Raw genomic sequence first — 20,788 nt, 5'->3', positions numbered from 1 at the left:
GGGGGGGCACTGCCGACTTTTGGTCCCATTCTTTCCATGCAACGTCCATAGGGCTAATGATAAAATAGCAAAATCAAAGGGGGGTACGGTGCCCCGGTGCCCGCCCCGTTCCATCGCCTATGGTGGTACGTGCCACGAGGGTTTCTGAAATGCATTAGGAGTAGTCAATTACGGGGTAGAAGGAATAGGACTACCCAACAAAAAAGACCGAAGGCCAATCGGTCCAGCGGTTGCTTAGATATTAGCCCGGCAAAGGTGTTACTGGCCGGGCCGGACCGGGCGGCTCAATGCTGAGATTTTTTCGTTATATTGAAAAGAGCTCGCTTCGCTCGCTGCGCTCTCTCGCTCAGTAATAATACATATCGTGTATCTGAGCATTGGCTATTATTGAATTAAATTATTAGCAACGTTAATCTGATTGGTATGCTTCATCTCCGAAATTCTACACACGGTTAGGGCGTTGTAGATTTCGATTGTATTTTCCGTCAAGGAAATCCCAAAATCAGAGGAACCGTTCTTTTTATGAAACAGATTGCTAGTTTTTTGGCTGATAATTGCCGAATGTGAGTTGTAGGTTTGTGGAATTGTAGTTTGTACTTTCGGATTGTACTTTTTCCTTTATGAAACAGATTTGTACAATCGAAAGTACAAACCTACAAACTACAACTACAATTCTACAATTCCAGGCTTTATGAAAAAGGACACAGGGCGAGTTCGTCGAGCCGTGAGCCATGTTTGGTTGAGATGTGCCAAAAAATAAACGAGTTATATCAAAACGGAACTTACTTATTGAACATACTGGTACGTTATCAAAACAGTTTACGCTACATTGACTGCTACGTTACGGTAACGTTGTTTAGAAAACGAACAAACGATCCGACCACACGGGACCAAATTGTTATGAATGAGTCGATGTAATGAAGTGAAATATATTATGATGTGAATGAATGAAGTATAAACGAACGAAGTTATGATTGAGGTTCGAGACGAAGCGATATGAAATCGATTGAATGAATGATATGGTATAATTGAATGAGTCATCGAGGCAGCACATAAATCGAATCGATATGCAGTTGCACGATAAAACGAGACTGTTATACTTATTTTGACATAAATTTAGCACCACTTTTTTAAGTTCGCGAAACTGCGCTCGCGCGCTAATCACATTAGCCCGCGCCCTGCTGAGGGGGTGTTTGAACTGTTTGAAAGGGGGTTTTTCGCAAATATCTGAAAACGGCGGCGCTGGCACACCTTATATATCTTTTCTACATATGTTTTGAACATTTTAAACCCAGGTCACTTAAGGTCAGGTCAAGTGACCTCACCACATACAAATGTTTCAATGTCTACCAAAGCTACACCGAGTGACCGATCGCTTTGAAACTTTTAGAGATTGATAAGAGCAATCTTAGGTACCAAATGTGTATATTTGAATTTTGTTATCGATGACCAAAGGTCAGGTCAATTTTGCGACCTCCCCATTAAAGTCAATGGGAGAAAATTGAAAGTCACCTTTTTTAGACGAAAGTCATTATAAACACTCTAAAACACTGCGTTGCTAGTATCTTTGACACACTGAACATGAAAATGGCACCCATGACCCCTTTTTATGCCCCTGAGGTCAGTTCAGGTTACCAATGGTATTTGACTGTTTCTCGCGAATAACTTTTGATTGAGGCATGCAAGAGCGGTGAAAACACCTTAGTTGTGTTTGGCTCGACGGTACGGATCGACTGATATGCAACTTGACCATCACTGGTCAGGTCATGACCTTGACCTGAGGTTAAATTTTCAAGTTGACCTTTCAAGGTCAAGTGATAGTGCATTCGACGCGTTTTGACGAGAGAAAGACGATGCTGGTAAAAGGAAGTTCGTAAATGTTATTGCGGAAAAACGGTTTCCGGAAAAATCGACTATTTTGGCAGTTTTTGCCCCCTGCAGGCAAAACTGTTGAGGGTAGGTCAAATCTGAGATAATTACTCAGAAAGACCGTTAATAGGGCTATCAAATGCGCTTTTCTACGGCGCTGTAGCTTTATTAGTTTCCGAGCTGTTTGTCGATTTGTTGAAAATTGTCGACATCTGATCTGCAAATCGGCGAATTTTGGCCTTCAATGACCTCTGGTGACCTGACCTTTGACCTTACCAAAAATGACTGGAGTGATTTCTTCCTAATTTTTGACACTCTTTCGAACGCAGCCTTTTTCGTATCGCTACGTGGCCCAGGAGCCGAGTTAGGAGGGGGAAGTTCAACCCCCCCCCCCCCCCCCCAGCAGGGCGTGAAAATCCAGGACCCCCAGCGGGGCGCGGGTTAACACCGCTACTGGCGATAACAATTGCAATAGAATTGTATGCCATCGGGCGCGGCTGAACGTGCCAGACGAGATAGTGTTAAAAGGTTGATAGCCACCAAAGACCGGAGCTGGACAAGAGTTGGTATGTTTTTTTACTGTCTTGGCTGCATGAGCCCAATAGGTGGGGTGGGTAGCCGGGGCAGTGGTCCATGTGACGTGACGCGTCCGAATTGTTTGCAGTTTCGGCCGCCTCTCAGTGGTGGCAGGACCGTCGCGGCCGCCCGGGTCAACGGCAACCGAACGCTGCGCCGATACTGCCAAAAACCCCTCCGACCAGGTAATTAAACGCAAGGCCGTATATAGGATTGAACGGCTCTATATCTATAAATTACTCACCGCCATTGTTTGCCCTACGTTTCCTTCATTGGATTGGTAAGCTGTAGTGTACGGGTTGTCCCAAAAGTATGTAACTTTAGTATTTAATTTGGTTATATATCCGGAAATATATTGTGGATTAAAGAAAGAATGTACAGCATAAGCAGGAACAATTAAAAAAGAATTGATATGATTTAAAATGAGTTAATGTATTGGTTCGTAACCATATGTTTACTGCTTTTCTGCATGGCTACCATTTTGGGTCGCGTGCATGAATAAACTGCGTTTGACTTCCACCGCCATTCTATTATTCCATGAAACGGTCATCAAATGCCCACAATTGCGGTGTGAAAGGGCACACAATTTATTTAATGAAATGTTTTGCATATTCTGTCACAAAACAAGTTAGGTTCATTCATTGGAATGGCCTTTTTAGCCAATTACATGTGATGCAATTTACGCTTCTGGAAATTGTGCTAATTATAAGGTAAACAGAGCCAAAAAGTACTTTTCTGTCATCAATAAATACCCACCTCGAAGCTATTCACTTGTCATTATGTTGCCCGTTTTGTTTTGGCCTTTGTATGTTGACAGATCACATTTACCTACAGCAGTCTTCATTGACCAATCATTGTAAAACAGAGTGTTAAGGGAGTTTTGAGGTATCTTGTTACCCATATAACTTGAGATGTGTTAAAGATAAAAGCATGAACTTGCCAGAATTTTATGTGGAATTCGTTGTTTTCCATGCATTCTGATGGAAAACTTTATGAAATTTTATTCAGATACTATCTTTTATTTTTTCTTCCCTGCCCCTTAGCACCCCACTTTCACCTCAAAATATGCATGTATCTGGAAAAGAGGAAGAGCATGAGGAATGAATGGGTGGATACTAGGGTGACCCGCGTGCTCCGCAACGCGAAGAAGGGCTATTTTTGACCCGTGGGTATTGGGTTGGTCCGTGTCGATTTCGTTGGTATGCATTTCGTTCAATTCCTTTTTGACGGCCAAGCATTTTGTAATAACACAAAAAAGATAAGTCGCATCGAGGTGCCCGTGTCGTATTATCATGCGTTCTACTTTAGAATGATTCGAAAACTGGCGCGAAGTCTTTTGAGGGCCATCGATGAATTTCGCTAAAAATGACAATGTAATGGTTTGGAACATTTACATTTTTAAGAATACTGTTGCTCATCATGCAAAAATAAAGACTGAACCTCGGACAAAATTGAATACTCTTTCCAACGGTGCCATTTTTAATTGCCAGAGATATCAGATCATGGAGCGAAACCCGTGTGATTAATTAAGTGGCACAAAATTGACAAACACCATTTTCTTCCGTGATTTGTACCACCTTGATTTGGTCAATCAGCTTTTCAAAATTTTCTCATGAGAGGCGGTACATTTCTCATGCCAACAGGCGTTGTTCCAACCATTGACCTATAATAAGTATAGATAGACAGACTACACTGGCTTAATCAGCGCCTGAAGGCCGTTCCCGCTGAGCGACACTAGCGCCACCGTACGTGTAAGGGCACGAACTAATGACACAATGCTTTGTCTATGGGAAAAACGCAAAAGTTTATCAACTTCTTTCGCGTAACTAACACGACGGGACGGAACGAGACTGCATCTACAATGTAGAAGCGTCCAAGCTTAATCACTTGAACATAGCACAAAGTCATAGGGCGAGGGACACGGCACGTGCCACGTGCCAACTAAGTGGTGACAAATTTGTTCGATCAACAAAAACTTTACGACTGGGTTGATTGAGCTGAAACTTGGCATGTCGTTGGACATGCAAATGATGATGCATTTCCACGTGTCACGGTTTGGGTGCTGCTGCACGTGCGCACGTGCAGGGTACGCTTCCAGATCTCGAGAACGGCCGATTGCGCTCAAATTTGGTACGCCGTTAGGGACCGTTTGACAGGGTGCCGTGCACAAGTCAGTTTGGGTCCAGCTTGCACGTGCGCACGTGCAGGGGTCGCTTCCACATCTCGAGAGTGGCTGGGCAGATTGTGCTCAAATTTGGTACACCGTTAGGGACCGTTTGGCAGGGTGCCGTGCACAAGTCAGGTTGGGTCCAGCTTGCACGTGCGCACGCGCGAGGGGTCGCTTCCACATCTCGAGAACGGCTGGGGAGATTGCGCTCAAATTTGGTACACCGGTAGCGACCGTTTAGGAGGGTGCCGTGCTCAAGTCCATTTATGTCCAGTTTGTACGTGCAAACAAGTGGGGCCACTTTCACATCTCGAATGAGCGGCTTTGCCATTGCACTCAGAATCATCATTTCTAGATCCGTTAAAGGAGCTTTACTATCACGTAGTTTGGCAGGTCTCATGCGCGTTTCTCTTCATGATTGCGAATTCGATTAATTGGTACAGGTTGTTAGTTGATTTAACATTATGTATTGTGTATTTAAGATGAAGCTCAGCAGTAACATTCATGGCATCATCAAAGCATCGTCAAAGCATATGAAGACAGAAAAATAATGCTAATGGTAGTACAGGGTGGGCCAAAATGAAGTACCTTCAGTTTTCTTTCGATAACATGTATATTTACAATGGTACAATGGTAAACCAGGTATATTTCGAATTACAATGAAATGGCAAAACTCACTGCGCACTATTGTCCGCATCTGTCAGCCGCTCACACCTCACAGGATGTGCTCCAGGTGGGCACCGCGGCGCTGCTTCACCAGCGGCAGACGAACTTCCTTGAGATGGATGATGGCCTTGTCGACCATGTCAGCGGGGATACGGTCCACCTCCTGGACTATGGCGGTCTTGAGCTCGTGAGTGGTTGCCGGTCTTCCCGCATATACCCGGTCCTTAAGATATCCCCACATGAAAAAGTCCAGGGGACTCAGGTCAGGAGAGTGAGGGGCCCATGGAACGGCCGACTTCAGGCTGATGTGTCGATCCGGGAAGTGACTTCGAACCCAATCCATCGATGCGCAAGCAGTGTGGGGTGTGGCACCATCCTGCTGGAACCACTCTTGGTTACGCCTGAGTGGCCTCTCCCCGAGTTCTCTCCAGAACGGCTCCAGCGCTGTGCTGACATAGCGAGCAGAGTTGATCGTTGTCGCCACTTCGTTTTCATTTTCAAAGAAGAAGGGACTGATAGTTCCCCCGCCGTGCCGCATCGCCAACCACGCCGTAACCTTCTCGCAGTGAAGAGGCCTGCAGAGGACCTCATCTGGTGGTTCCTTGCCCCAGTGCACAGCATTGTGGGTGTTGACATATCCGTTCAGCCAGAAGTGAGCCTCGTCACTGAACCACAGCTTGCTGAACACACGTTGGTTGTGTTCGAACCACTCGGCCATGGCGACCCGACGCTCCCTGTCGCATGATGATAGCTTCTGATGTATTGAAAGCCGGTACGGGTACAGTCCAAGATCTTCTTTCATGATTCTCCGCAGAGTTGTCCTGCTGATATTCAGTGCCTGAGAGCGACGCCGAGTGGATCTTTTTGGGCTCTGAAGGGTAGAGGCGGATACCCGTTGAATGTTGGCCTCAGATCTGACCGTGCGACCTCTCCCGGGCGGCTTGGTTTTTACCACCGTTCCGAAATTTCGAAACTTAGCTACCCACTTCTGGATAGACTTGTTCCCCGGTGCAAGGTCGAGCCTCCGATGGTCCAGACCGAACTTCTTTAGATACTGCCGCCTGGTCTCATCAAGAGAGTTCGTCAAGACATAAGTCTCAACGCAAAACGATTTTTGTGTGTCGGACCACATTTTTCAAGTGAAGTTTTCTGATAATCTATCTTGCCATATGGTTTGCAGTCGGCATGCGAAAAATCACAAATGCAGCACGTGCGCTTGAAAAGCACGAGACAAAAATTTCAAGGTACTTTATTTCGGCCCACCCGTAGAGACTAGGATGAGTGGCGATATACTCATACCAATCTGAGTGCACACAATGGTGCATCATTTCATTCACCCATGAGCCTCTTTAACCCGCGCCCGAGTGGGCCTTTCAGTCAGCTTCGCCATAGTGATGGGAGGAGGGGGCCGACGTATTTGTCCACGCCATATTATCTCGCAAAGGAAGAAAGATAGAAAGATGCGGAAAGGGCAGTAGGTAGCTCGCTATAAGAACTTTGAGAATCATCTAGACAATTTTTCAATCAGGTCATCGCTAAAGGTCACTGTTGATCACCAAAAGTTCATGAATTCTGGTTTTCGATTTTAACAACGTTCCACAAAGCAACGCACACACAAGTAAATGAGGGGCCTTCTGCTCTTGAGCACTTATGTTGAGCCACGCAAGAAATAATTAAGCCAGTCATTAGCAGGTCACCCTTGGTAGGCATTTCGACTGTTGCAGTCTTGCTGAGCTTCCATTCAGTTTTCTTGACGGCTCCAGCCTCCATCGTGTTTAATTGCAGTAGCAACTTACAACTTAACTTCGTCAATCTTTTTTACTTTAAATGTTGGCCATAAGTCGGGCTATGTCTGGTTCAGCTGGCAGATGCATTCAGGGGCGTCGTTTTGTATAGGCCTGGTAGGGCCCGAGCCTTACCAATATTTATTTGGGCCCTACCAATGTTCGCTGAGCCCTACCAATCTTTTGTCACTTATCAGTTAATAAAAAATCAAAATAAACAGATAAGCAAATATTAAATAAGCACATATGCAAGTACATAAATAAGGTTCTAGCCACAGTAGGTGCATGTAGCTGACAATGAGGTTTCACGTGTCTAGGACTCCGGTCCTTAATGGATTTTAAGAGGCTCGAAAACGCAATTGGTTATAGAGGTCCATAACTGCCTCTGAGTCCCGCATACCACGCGACCGCCCCTAATAGACCCCGATCCGTCTCCACACCAGCCGCTGGAGGCCCTACACCGACTTCGGAAGGTGCCGCGGTGCTCCAGAATAGGCCATAGGTATATTGATTTGAGTGGGTAATGCAGTCTGATTCCCCAGGGTTCAACGCCAGGTCATTACCGCATCAGACCCCGAAAACTGAAGCTCGTAACTACGAGGGGCGTTCAAAAGTTTCGGGCCGAACAATGAATGAGTTGGAATTTTGGCCTGCAAGGCGGTGTGTTAAATGATGTGTTATTGGGATGTCCACTTACGCAAATTAAGTAAGTGGCCATTAATTAAGTCTCTTCTGTGATTGATTCGGGCTTCTATTCGTAGCATAGTTCGCCATTTCGGATAGGATGGGCGACGCCCAGAAGAGAGCAGTGATTCGTTTCATAGTAGTTAGTGCAGAAAAGGCACCAAGCGTTAACCCTCGCCCTGGGCATTTTTCATAACACGGCCTGGCAGGGGGAGGGGTCGATGCGACCCCCCTCCGCTCGTCAACTTTCCAAAACAGGGGCACACAATTGATGATGTGCGTCCATTCGATAAACATCGAGGAGAGGCTATAGGGCAGCTGACGTAAAGTGTGCACCTGATCCGCGACCACGCACCTGCGTACATGGGCGGGATGACGAACAGTGAAGCGATGAGCTTCGAGTTGTTGTCGCATCCACTTTTTTCTCTCCGAACCTTGCACCCTCTGGTTAGTGGTTGCCACCTCTTCCCCAACATAAGAAAATTAGCAGCGGCAACCTCGCTAACAGCAGGGAGACGAAATCAGCCGTCTTGGACGTGCAGGATGGGTCCAAAACCCACTTGGTTATGGAGGCCTTGAGGGCTCTCGCAAAGCGCTGCGCGAAATGTGTTTGTCTTAACGGTGTTTATTTGAATAAATGAACTTTTTGGTCTAATGAGTCGATGCTGTATCTCTCTGCTCCTTCATGGTCGGGCCCGTAGCTTTCTGAACGCCCCTCGTACTGTCATCCTTTTATTTTGGCAAGCAGGTCTTTCTAACTATCGTTGTGTTTCCAGTCCTCGTTAGTTGTCGAACCCTTCAATTGGCGTGGGTCTTCAAAACCGTTCCTGGGCCCGCAGCCGTCTTTTTTAGTCGGCTTGGGCCCTCACAGCTGTTCCTGTCCCCTTTCAGCACAGCCGTCCTTTTAAGTCGATGTGGGCCTCTTTCAGAATGGCGTGCATTCCTCCGACACTATTGCCTATATAACTGCACGTTTTGTGCATGGCGTCCGGTGTGGACCCAGATTTCCAAAGTTTTTTTTGTGTCTTTTTTTATATTTCGGTTAGTCTTGTCAATGACCAGGGCGAAAAATAAGTGGCCGAAATCCGATGAGAAAGGCAGATTTGGGGGTACCCTACCTTGTAAGCCCCGTCATATATGGCCAGCCGCCGCCTTTGGGCACTACCAATCATTTTCGGAAAACGACACCCCTGGATGAATTTCAGCGCACACCAGAAGCCTTCCAGCAACAAGAACATAGGCCCGTGCCGGTAGACCTTGGGTAGACCTCTTCCAAACCGTTTCTTATGACATTTGTTAAGATTGCAAGTGTCTCTCAGTTTTTTCTTCTCTTGACTCTAGCCATTATGATAAAATTATCAGTGTCTGACTGCTCTAGCAGGTAAACAGGATAAATTTAAGGAAAATGAAATAAAATGCTTTAATTACATAAATACCAATATCTCAGATCACACTGCTTGAAATGCTTGCTGTAGTAGCGTAAGTCAATTTTATCGCCTTGAAATGATTCACTTATCACGTGCAATATGTGCTTGATATTTGTTTGTGCTCTTTATTGGTGACAAACTATCTTTTCTTGTTTAATATGCACAGGACTGTCAACACACCTTATGCAATTTGCCATGCGGCAACAATAAATGATGCCGAGGACTTTGTTTATTCCGTTACCATGGAGACGATTTCGTGAGGCTTGACTTCAAACCTTAAACGTTTAAATAAATGTTTTGTAGTAAATGTAAGCGTTCTGATACACATTTAAACATAAATTAACGTTAAATATTTAACACACTTTTATTTCTACGTCCGTGCTTAAAGGTTAGGATTGCCCTTATCCTGCGCTGTAATTTTAGAAAACAATTTGCTTCTTTGGTCGACGAGGAACGCCGCAAAGACGCGAGTAGTTCGTCTATACTTATTATAGGTCAATGGTTCCAACTCGCTCCGTTTAACGGTCACCTAAAAATAAAATCAATTCCAAAATCCGTCAAAAACCGCAATTTTTCAACAAAAGTACCCTCACGGGTGCACGTGGCACGTGCCATCCTCTGCATCGTACACCATTCGACAGCCCACTCAATTATCTACACGATGCTGTTTTCCCCGTGCCGGTCGGACCCCTGGTCACCAAGATATTGCACGGGGACTGGACCCGTGTCGGCCAAAATTAGCCATTTTCGCCCGATTTCGCACGCCGATTTATACATGTAAAGTCTATGACGCGAATTTGCACTTTTTGAGCACGCGCCACGCGCTCCCTATCAATCCGATCGAGCTGAGACCCCTCAAAGGCACGTCGCGCATCCTTGATCTATAAGTTGTGCAAATTTCACCGGGCTAGGTGCAACGGTCTGGCCTGTAGTCCACGCAAAGCACCACCAAGTCGGGAGCTCGGTAACGGACAGACGCACCCTCCTCAAATAGTATAGTAGACTAGGGGATCTTTGCTCGCTATCGCTACGCATGGAAATGATGTAATTGGTTGGCGAAAAAATTTGAATTTGAGTGGTGTTTTGCCTGAGCCGATTGGACGTCTAGAAGTTGAGGTGTACGTACGCGAAAATCTGTTCCAACCTACAATAGTTTTGGTACTGGTTTAGTATTTGCAAACATGCTTGGTATTTGTAAAAGTATTTGGTACTTGCAAACGTACTTGGTACTTGTTTGGTCTCTACATCGAGCTTTTTGGTCAATTTGGTCTTATTGGTCATTTTGGTCTTTTTGGTCTTTTTGGTCATTTTGATCTTTTGGTCATAACGGTCTTTTTGGTGTTCGGGCTATTAAAGTGCTTGGTCGGGTATAGATCCAGGTTCGCAGGCCTTGTTTGTCATTTCTTGCTGGGATTAAAAACGTCTCTGGCATGGCCGGCACTCGTCGATGACGTCACGGTCACTTCTGTCTTCATCGTCCTTATTTGTCATTTCTTGCTTGGATTAAAAAACTCAGCTTTGTGTCATTTCTTGCTGGTATAAAGAAATGGACAGCGCACCAACACAGGTGCTCGGTCTTTTTGGTGTTCGGGCTGTTAAAGTGCTTGGTCCGGTATAGATCCAAGTTCGCAGGCCTTGTTCGTCATTTGTTGCTGGGATTAAAAACGTCTCTGGCATGGCCGGCACTCGGCGATGACGTCACGGTCACTTCTGTCTTTATCGTCCTTGTTTGTCATTTCTTGCTTGGATTAAAAACTCAGCTTGTGTCATTTCTTGCTGGGATAAAAAAATGACAGACACGGGGTTTGCCGGGTAGGAAAACTTGTCACTCTTCTCCCCCCTTCGGAATAATTCCGGGTTCGTCGGTTAGGAAAACTTGCCACTCTACTCCCGCCCCCCCCCCCCAGCTCCCTGCCCCCCCCCCCCCCCAGAATTTGGTATCGATCGGTGTTGGTCCGGTGTGAAACGGTCGTGAATACTGTATAGGCCTTGTTTGTCATTTCTTCCTGGGATTAAAAACGTCTCTGGCATGGCCGGCACTCGGCGATGACGTCATGGTCACTTCTGTCTTCATCGTCCTTGTTTGTCATTTCTGGTTTGGATTAAAAAACTCAGCTTTGTGTCATTTCTTGCTGGGATAAAGAAATGGACATTGGACAGACACCTCGCAGTCAGATGCGCACCAACACAGGTGCTGCCATCTGCCCCGGGCGCCGTCTCCGCGCTGTGATCGGCTATATTTCTTTCGGGACGCGTAAATGGCGAAAGTTAATTGGTGTCACCGGGGCTATTGAAGACGCTCTTTGTCACGGTTTCATTCGTTTTTATAAACGTGCTTTGTGTGCGCCGTATCGAAGGATAATATCGGTAGGCCGAAGGCAGAGCTTCAAATCCTACCGATAGATGGCGCAAACTAAAGTTGGCAAAATCGGGACCTGTTTTTCACGAATGGCTGGTGCATGTTTGGAGCTAAGGCAAAAGCGTGCATAGCGTAGACTGAGTGGCCAACTATATCACAATGATATCTAGACTGATTACAGTGCCGTACGTTGGGCGTGCTCACTACAGGGCGCCGCAAGGCTGTGAACGGAAAGAGGAACTCGTCACCCGGTTATAAATATAGTCTGAGATTCTCGGTCCGGAAAGTCTCCCCCAATGTCTCCCCCTAATTCCTATCATCCTTCCGGCTCTGCAATGGTCTTGTCGACCGAAAGGGCCTAACCCAACAAAACAAACAAACAAGGTCCGGAAAGCACAGGCTAAGGTGATCGTTAACTTGTTTCGGCAGTTGGCATTTCACGGGTTTGTTTTGAGAGCTCTCCTACGCGCGTCCCCACCCCTCACATCCAACCTTCTACCACTTGTTCCAACTCACCCCCTTCACTGTCCACAACCGCATCCAGTTGCCCTACGATGGGGAAGCGGCGCCGTCAGCGCCCGCTATCCGACTCCTTTTCCGAATCCGACTCCTCCCCCTGCCATGGACACCGACTCCCGCCCGACCGTCAACCCTCCCTCCTCTACCCACCCTTCGACTGATCTACCCGGTACCGACCCTCGCTCGTCCACTGACCACGCCCTGACCGCTGACCTGACCTCTGACCCCGCCCGGCACTCTGACCCTCGCTCGTCTACCACCTCGCCCGGAGCCATGACCCTCGCCCGTCCACTCCCGGAGCTCTGACCCGCGCACGAACTTGGCCAACGCACCTGCCTGTGCTTCTGTCGATCGCTCTCCACTCGAACCGTACTTGGCTCTCGACGGCTCTTATCTGGTAGTGAAGGCTAGCGATAGTGACTTCTCTTTCCGGAAGATCAACGTTTTTTGGCCTCAGAAGCAGATCGCTGCTATCTGTGGTCAGCATGGCCCCGATATCGAAGCTCCAGCTAACGGCACTCTCGTGATCAAAACTCACAACCGAAGGGACACAAAAGCACTCCTGAAGACAACCATGTTCTGTGGCAAACAGGTGGCAATCTCTCTCCACCAGAGTCGCAACTCTTGCAAAGGCACGATTTTTGCCCCCGAGATCCGCCACATGACCGAGGATGAGATCCAGTCCGACCTGAGAGGAGAGGGAGTAACACACGTCAGACGGCTGACTACCTTCCGCGATGGTCAGCGACGGGACACTAGTTTGCTCGTTCTGACTTTCGACTCCACCACCCTGCCCGACAAGGTCGCCATCGGCTGGCTCAAGAAAGACATCCGAGTTTTCATTCCCAATCCGCTCCGCTGTTTCAAGTGTCAGCGATTCGGTCACGGCAGTGCCACTTGCCGTCAGGCTGCCCGCTGTCAGAAGTGTGGTGAAGCCCCTCATGCGGACTCTGCTTGCACCAAACCAGTTACTTGTCTCAGCTGTGGTAGCTCGGAACATTCAGTCTCTTCCTCTCAGTGCCCCACGTGGAAGAAGGAAAAGCGCATCTGCGAGATCAAAGCTCAGTCCGGCTGCTCCTACCCCGACGCTCGTCGCCGTGTGGAAGCCGAAACAGCCACTCCGGCTCCTGGTCGGTCTTATGCCAAGGCCGCCCGTACAGAGACCACCTCATGCAGTACTCAGACTGACCCGATCTCAGCACTCCCCCCTCTTCAGTGTCTGAAACCCCTGACTGCCTCTACGACCACATCTACGAACACCAACGCCGCAACCGAGACCATTTTTGGTGACCCAATGCCTTCCTCCCCTCCCGACTCACAGCCCGAGGTCTCACAGGAGATCGGTCAGCAGCCAAAGCCCTCCACCGGAGCTGGTCGCTCCACTGCCGGATGGATGAGGGTCCAGCGCACGAAAGGACCCCGCCCCCAGCCTCCATCAGAGGATAGACAGTCCTCAGGCACACGCACGTCACGTCCACCTATCCGAGTAGCAATGGGCCACAACCGTGCGTCTAGTTGGGCTTCGCCCCGTCGTGGTGTAACAAACAGGTACTCTCTCTTAGAACAACAATAAACAGCATACTCCAGTGGAACTGCAGAGGCCTAGTTTCGAACTGGGCCGAAAGCAAAATGATCTTTCTTCTACTAGCACCCATAGTAATAGCGCTACAAGAAACATGGTTACCTCCAACCGATCCATATAACTTTTCGCTGTTCAACTATTCGTTATATCGATACGATGAGACTGAAGGAGAGCGGCGCCACGGCGGCTCCGCTTTATACATCAACAATGACTACGTACATGATTTGATAACGCTCAACACTCCATTGCAAGCGGTGGCTTGCACTATCCGTTTGCACGGACGGAATTTAGACATTTGCTCCATTTACATTCCTCCGAACACAGATAACCACACACTTGAAAGAAATCTCAACCGTCTAATAGCACAGTTCCGACATCCATTTCTCTTACTCGGAGACTTTAATGCCCACAGTCCGATGTGGGGCCGTAACATTAGAGTACCCGATGATGGCGGTGAAATAGTTGAACGCTTTCTCGACACGAATCACCTGGTTCTCCTTAACACAGGAGAAAACACACATTTTTCTTTAGCACACAACAGTGAATCTGCAATCGATCTTTCAATATGTTCTCCACAAATCGCTGCCCTTTTTGATTGGATAGTGGATACAGATGTTCACCACAGTGATCACTATCTAATCAAGCTTTGTACAACTTTCCGATCTGATGACGATGCTACTTCCGCTTTTATTCCTCGGTGGAATTTGAAGAAGGCAGACTGGGCTAAGTTTCAAGAGTTTTGTGCGGTTGACCACGAACAGTTCACCTCCAGAACAAGGATCACCTTTTTAACAAACACAATTTTGTCAGCCGCAAACAACTCGATTCCAACCACGACGCCACCAGGAAGAAAACGAGTTCCATGGTGGTCTTCGGAAGTAGCTAGGGCGTTGGCCAAACGGAAAAGGGCTTTTCGAAGATACCTGCGGCTCCGCGACGAGGAAAGTTTAATTTTACGTAACAGAGAAAGAGCAAAATGCAGAAGAATCATCAGAGAAGCAAAAAAGGCATCTTGGCGATCCTTTTTATCACAATTCAACACACAGACGCCACTTAGCAAAATATGGTCACTGGTCCGATCGCTTTCCGGGAAACGGACATTTTCCAGCCTTCCAATACTTCACATAAATAATGCAACCATTACGGACCCACAACAAGTAGTAAATACAATAGCAGAGACATTTTCTCGCTACAGTTCGACTACGAATTATAGAGCGGGATTTATTGAAGAATTCAGAAGAACGTCTACCTCCGAATGCATTTAGGTCCAACAACACAGAAACTTATAACGACGCTTTCTCCTTATCGGAACTACTTGATGCGATCTCCTCCACCGGAAACACATCAATAGGGCCAGATAAGCTACTCTTCCGACACTTACCCGACAATACTTTGAATTTCATGCTATTTACTTTGAACAAGTTGTGGACAAGATGTATTTTTCCAGAAGACTGGCGATCGGCAAATGTTATCCCTTTGCCAAAACCTGGGAAAGATAGGAGAAATCCCGAGAATTATCGTCCGATATCGTTGACTAGCTGTCTCGGAAAAATATTTGAACGGATGGTGGGTAAAAGACTTGAATGGTTTTTAGAGACAAATAATTTACTTTCAAAATTTCAGAGTGGTTTTCGAAAAAAAACATTCCACATATGACCATATTGTACGATTAGAAACAGACATCAGGAAGGCATTTAAACACAAAAGACACACAACTGCAGTATTTTTAGACATATCCAGAGCATATGACATGGTATATAGACCTGCACTGATTTGGAAACTACATCGTCTTGGCTTACGAGGACACCTGGCTCATTATCTAGTAGGATTTCTTTCTGGTATGCGCCACTTTCGATTACGGTGTCGCTCTCTGCACTCCAATATCTATTCACTTGAAAATGGTTTGCCGCAAGGAAGCTGTTTGTCTCCAATTTTGTTTAATATAGTGATTAACGATCTCTTCGACACAGTTCCTCAAGGTATTAGCTACTCTTTATTCGCAGACGATTGTGCTATCTGGTGTACAGATTCTGATTCTGAACACTCCATTCCTAGATTACAGATAGCTTTGAATAACATAGATGGATGGTCTCGAAAAAATGGTTTCGTTTTCTCACCAGCCAAATCAGCTGTCATGACATTTACGAAAAATACTCATATGCGTGATACATCCCATCTTCGGCTTTCTGGCAACATTATTCCACGTGTAGCTTCATTTAAGTTCCTTGGAATAGTTTTGGATTCTCGACTTAGCATGGTAAAACACGTACAACATGTTAAAGCCAAATGCTCCAAGCGTCTGAATTTATTCAGGTGCATAGCAGGCACGGAGTTTGGAGTGGATAGGAAAACCATGCTTCGGTTGTACAAGGCCATAGTTTTGCCCATCATAGAATGTGGAGGAGTTATTTATTCAGGGGCAAGTGAAAATACACTTAAAAAATTAGACACCATACAGAACACCTTTATTCGTATCGCCATTGGCGCCATGAAGACCACTCCAATTCCATCTCTTCAGGTTGAAGCGGTCGTACCTCCCCTGCAAATTCGAAGAATGGAACAATCATTACGCTTTATAGCAAAACTTTCATATCATCCATATCACAGCACACACCCATCTCTTCGTGTGTTACCCTTCATACATCACAATTACTTAGGTCCGGCAGAGAGAAGATCCGGCCTCACGATTGCTTCTCGAGCTAGAAAATTTTCTACTGACTTAAACTACATCCAACCAAACATTTTACCACTTCCGAAGCTTAACATAGTACCATGGCGTAGAAAAGACAGAGAAGTTTTATTCCTTTTTGATTGCTCGAAAAAACATATGACAGTAGAAGAAGTACAGCAACAATTTTACCAAGTACGTGAGCAATTCCAGGACTTCCACTTCATCTACACAGATGGTTCGAAAAGTGGTCATCGCACGTCCAATGCAATTTTCTACAATGGTGATGAACAAATAGTATCTCAAATCCGCTTACAAAATGAAACAAGTATATTCACTAGTGATGTCAATTACGGAAAATCGGAATACCGATACCAAACCAAATACCAACCAAAACCACGGGAAAATACCGAAACCAAACCAACTTGGGAAACTGAGGGAATACCAACTTTTTACCGATTTATTAGCCTCTTATACATTAGTTAGGGCTTATGATACCAACAAAATACCAAACACATTACGATTGAAATACCAAATACCAAGTTGGTATCGGTTTGGTATCGGTATACCAAAAAGTTGGTATCCGTTTGACATCTCTAATATTCACCGCAGAACAGCACGCGGTGCTTGAAGCACTGAAGCTCACACAAAACAAACAATGGAACAAAGTAGTAATATGCACCGACTCCCGATCGGTTATTCAATCTTTACAAAGTAAGCATCCGTCATCGCCATTGCACATACACATATATAACTTACATCAAACATTATCAACGAATGGTATACAAATCAAGTTTATTTGGATCCCTGGGCACAGCGGCATACATGGCAGCATATTTACGTCTGGACAACGAGTTGCGTTGGAGAGGCCGGAAATAGTGGCGATTTCAGGACCGCAAGAATGGACCGTCATTGGAATGATTCTTTTTTAAACCGTAAACTGTTTTCGGCCGGAATTAAATAGTTACTACAAAATATTTTGTAATTACGTTTCCACCAAGAATGAATGCCATCAGGGCTAAATTTTTAATACTATTGCATTTTGTCAAGAAGCATATAGTGCTGTTATATTGCAGTTTTAGCGCGTTTGTTACAAAATATGAAGTGAATAAGCGTCAGTGTAATTCATCAACAGTGCCAGAAGTTAAATTGAGGGAAAGCTATGCTAATTGCTCTTGTCCATCCACTAAAATTTACTAAATATTTTGCTTTGTGTATTCCAAAAGGAGAGGGAACTATTTCATTTGTGCCTTCATGTCAGAATTGAAGGTGGATCATTAAATTTTCAACGCAATTTACAAACAAGCATTTGGTCTTTCTCGTTTATAAGCAGTGGCTAAGAAAAGGTTGATCAATCCTGAAGTTCAGTCATCGTACCTCAACTTGGCAGCAAGATCCCCCAAGGACAGAGGATATATTGTATACATATCCTGTAAATCAAAACAAACAAGCATTTGGTCTTTCTCGTACCTATATAAGCAGTGGCTAAGAAAAGGTTGATCAATCCTGAAGTTCAGTCATCATACCTCAACTTGGCAGCAAGATCCCCCAAGGACAGAGGATATATTGTAAACCTGTCCTGTTAATCAAAACATTTTTGTGCCTTCAAAGGCTTAAGTTATCTGTGGTGTGTTCGGAGTTAGGCTATATGGCCATTTTTGTTGTATGTTTATGTGGAGATTGAATATAACTGTGACCCTGTGCTTGTTTGTATACTTACGGTCAAACAGGGAACAGCACATTCACATAACATACTCTACTCACCTAGCACCTAACTCATAGCTGTACCCTGCAGGATCTGTACTTGTTCATGTCTCGAGCATTAACAAAGCACTAAAGTAGCTTAGTAATCATTTCCCACATTTTCTGAGCATCTAACATGACATACAGCAGTGCAGAGCAGCTTCAGAGAAGAAACACTTTAAATGCACAGACTCACACCAGCCACCCAATGAGCCAGTTCCTCAGTTGACTGTTTCACTGCACAGCTTGGCAATGTGAGCTAACTTTTGGCAAGCTGAAGGTTAGCAGGTAAGATTGAGTTAGGGTGAGTACCTACCTATAACTGGGTGCTACTGCCATGCAGGTCTTGGGTAGGCTGCAAATATGTGTGATGATTGAGGTTAGGTCAGCTGTCAGGTAAGTCAGGTTCAGGTATGCTCATTGCTCAGGTCACATTTTTATGGACATTTGGCAAATTAAAAAACTAACAATCTGATCTAAGCTAACCCGACTAAACATACTCAACTACTGACCATAGGAACTGAGCACCTACCTACTTGTGCCTACATCTCATACCATGTCAAAGTAGAGTTCCTTGGTGGAATATTACCCTCAGTACTTTTTATCCCAGCCCTGTGAAGAAAACTAATACTTCTAAGCTCTGAGTCACTGCTGGCCATCCACAGGAAGAAACGCTGAGACTGAGAGCTTTGCCATTGTATATTGGACCAATAATGACTATCACGAATGACTATGAACACATAATATGATCACATCGTTGCATGGATTGTCACATTGACAATTTTACTACAATCCTTTTTTAAAGAAATACAGTGATGATGATTAACATCAAAATCAACATACAGTGGATTTAGTGATCCAAGCTTTCTCCTCCAGTAGACCAGTAGCAATGGAATGATCGCATGTTTCATTTGCCAGACACTGAGTACCTGATGCACATTACAATCTGCATAGCATCTAAGCATAGTAAAACTGCCCAAGTCCATTCATTCTAGATTTTAACTTGATAGTTAGCACTAATTTATCTTGCTGTTGTAAGTTATCATTCAATATTCATACCAATACATCAATATGCGCTCATCAGTCAACATTTTCTGGCATGATCCAGTCCTGCTCAGCATGCTCTTCAGTATTGCTCCAAGGTCTGCAATATTATAGCTTGTTTTTGGACAATAAGCTCTTTTAATTTTACTTTTTCTTGCCGATATATGAGCCCGATCAACTTGCGTTTATCAACCAAAATTTCATAACTTGTTCAACTTGATATTGATATTGCTCAGTACTCAGTAGTCAGGACCTCTGTCAGCCTCCTGGATACTTCAGATTGTTTTCAGTCAACATGCTTCTTAAATATGATATAAGTCAATCTTAAGGGGTTCAAAACATCCAACAAAACGACGTACAAGAGCAAGAAAACCACCAGATAAACTAAAAAATGGCCTTGGAACAGATCCAAGTTGTGTGCTCCATTTGTTTGTTTACAATGATTGTAGTGCTGATGTATTTTTAGGACTCTGAACGTCGGCTTATAAAAAAATGAAACGTTTTTACAAAAGTTGTAAGGCAAGTAATATTTATCTGAAAGAACTAAAATATTCAAAAGCCAAACACTATGTAATACATGAATCGGAACGAAAAAATAACCCAAAAATCCAGCCTAATTACCGGCTCCTAAAACTGCAACACAATCAGCACTTTTCCCCGCAACTCGTTGTCCAGACGTAAATATGCTACATGGCAATGTCCAAGCCGACAAATACGCCAGAAATGCACTAGCACTTACTCATATCACAAATATTCCAATTGAATATCAAAGCATTAAAACAATTCTTAGACAAAAAACACTTCGTCTTTGGAGAAAACAATGGTTGGAGGTAACTCGAGCAGCGCAACTTCGTCGTATTAAAAAAGATATTACTGAATGGCAGAGTTCAAACAGAAACAATAGGGATGAAGAAAAGGTATTAGCTCGGCTCCGCTTGGGACATACTTGGTACACACACAGTTACATTTACAAACAAGATGCTCAACCAACATGTAATGTATGCCGAACCCCGGTTACAGTCGAACACATAATCATCCAGTGTCCAAAATACGAAAGGGAAAGGCACCAACTCCGGAACCATTGCAACAGGCACGTTTTACCATTCACATTGGCTACAATTCTTGGAGACTCAGAAGACGGTTTGCAAGATCTTTTATTCCATTTTCTTCGAAACACAGCTTTTCACAAGACTATAAAAAAATCCACAGTTTAGTATAGAATAACACAACAAGGGCATGAAATGGTCAGTATGGCCGAAATGCCCAAAATTCCAAAATCAATCAATCAATCAAAGTCCGAAAAGCCATCTATCCGTGCTTCTATCCTCAGGATACTGAAATCCTTCTCCTCCACGCCACGACCCCCCTCCGGGCTGGACAGGCAACTTTATCTCATGCGGGCTGCTCCCTTGGAGCGGCACCGCCGCTCCCGAGGGAGCGCATTCCGTAGCCGGGTGCAGTGAGTGCCTTGGGGCTGCGTGGCCTGTCCTCTGGACGGGCTCAGCCCCGGCGACTCACTAGGGTGCCTGCCCAGACCAATGTCTCCCCCTAATTCCTATCATCCTTCCGGCTCTGCAATGGTCTTGTCAGACCGAAAGGGCCTAACCCAACAAAACAAAACAAACGTCCGAAAAGCATCAAATCCTCGTCAAATAGAAATTTGATGACAAGCGGCTGCGCCACTTGCTTTGTTGCGTGGT

At 45.3% G+C, this 20,788-nt stretch overlaps 1 protein-coding gene across 1 annotated transcript in view; it reads left to right on the top strand.

Annotated features, from left to right (window-relative positions):
* Positions 1–2,538: 2,538 nt before the first annotated feature.
* Positions 2,539–20,788, top strand: part of LOC122385549 (putative transcription factor capicua) — a 122,687-nt gene continuing 104,437 nt past the window's right edge. The window contains exon 1 of the mRNA XM_043373895.1: positions 2,539–2,630. The gene's annotated coding sequence lies outside the window, so the exon portion shown is untranslated. The remainder of the gene's footprint in view (positions 2,631–20,788) is intronic.

This window comes from Amphibalanus amphitrite, unplaced genomic scaffold (assembly GCF_019059575.1).
Source record: "Amphibalanus amphitrite isolate SeventyFive unplaced genomic scaffold, NRLGWU_Aamphi_draft 000222F_arrow, whole genome shotgun sequence".
NCBI lineage: Eukaryota > Metazoa > Arthropoda > Thecostraca > Balanomorpha > Balanidae > Amphibalanus > Amphibalanus amphitrite.
The sequence above is the reverse complement of the archived record's forward strand: the minus strand, read 5'-3'. Positions and strand labels throughout refer to the sequence as shown.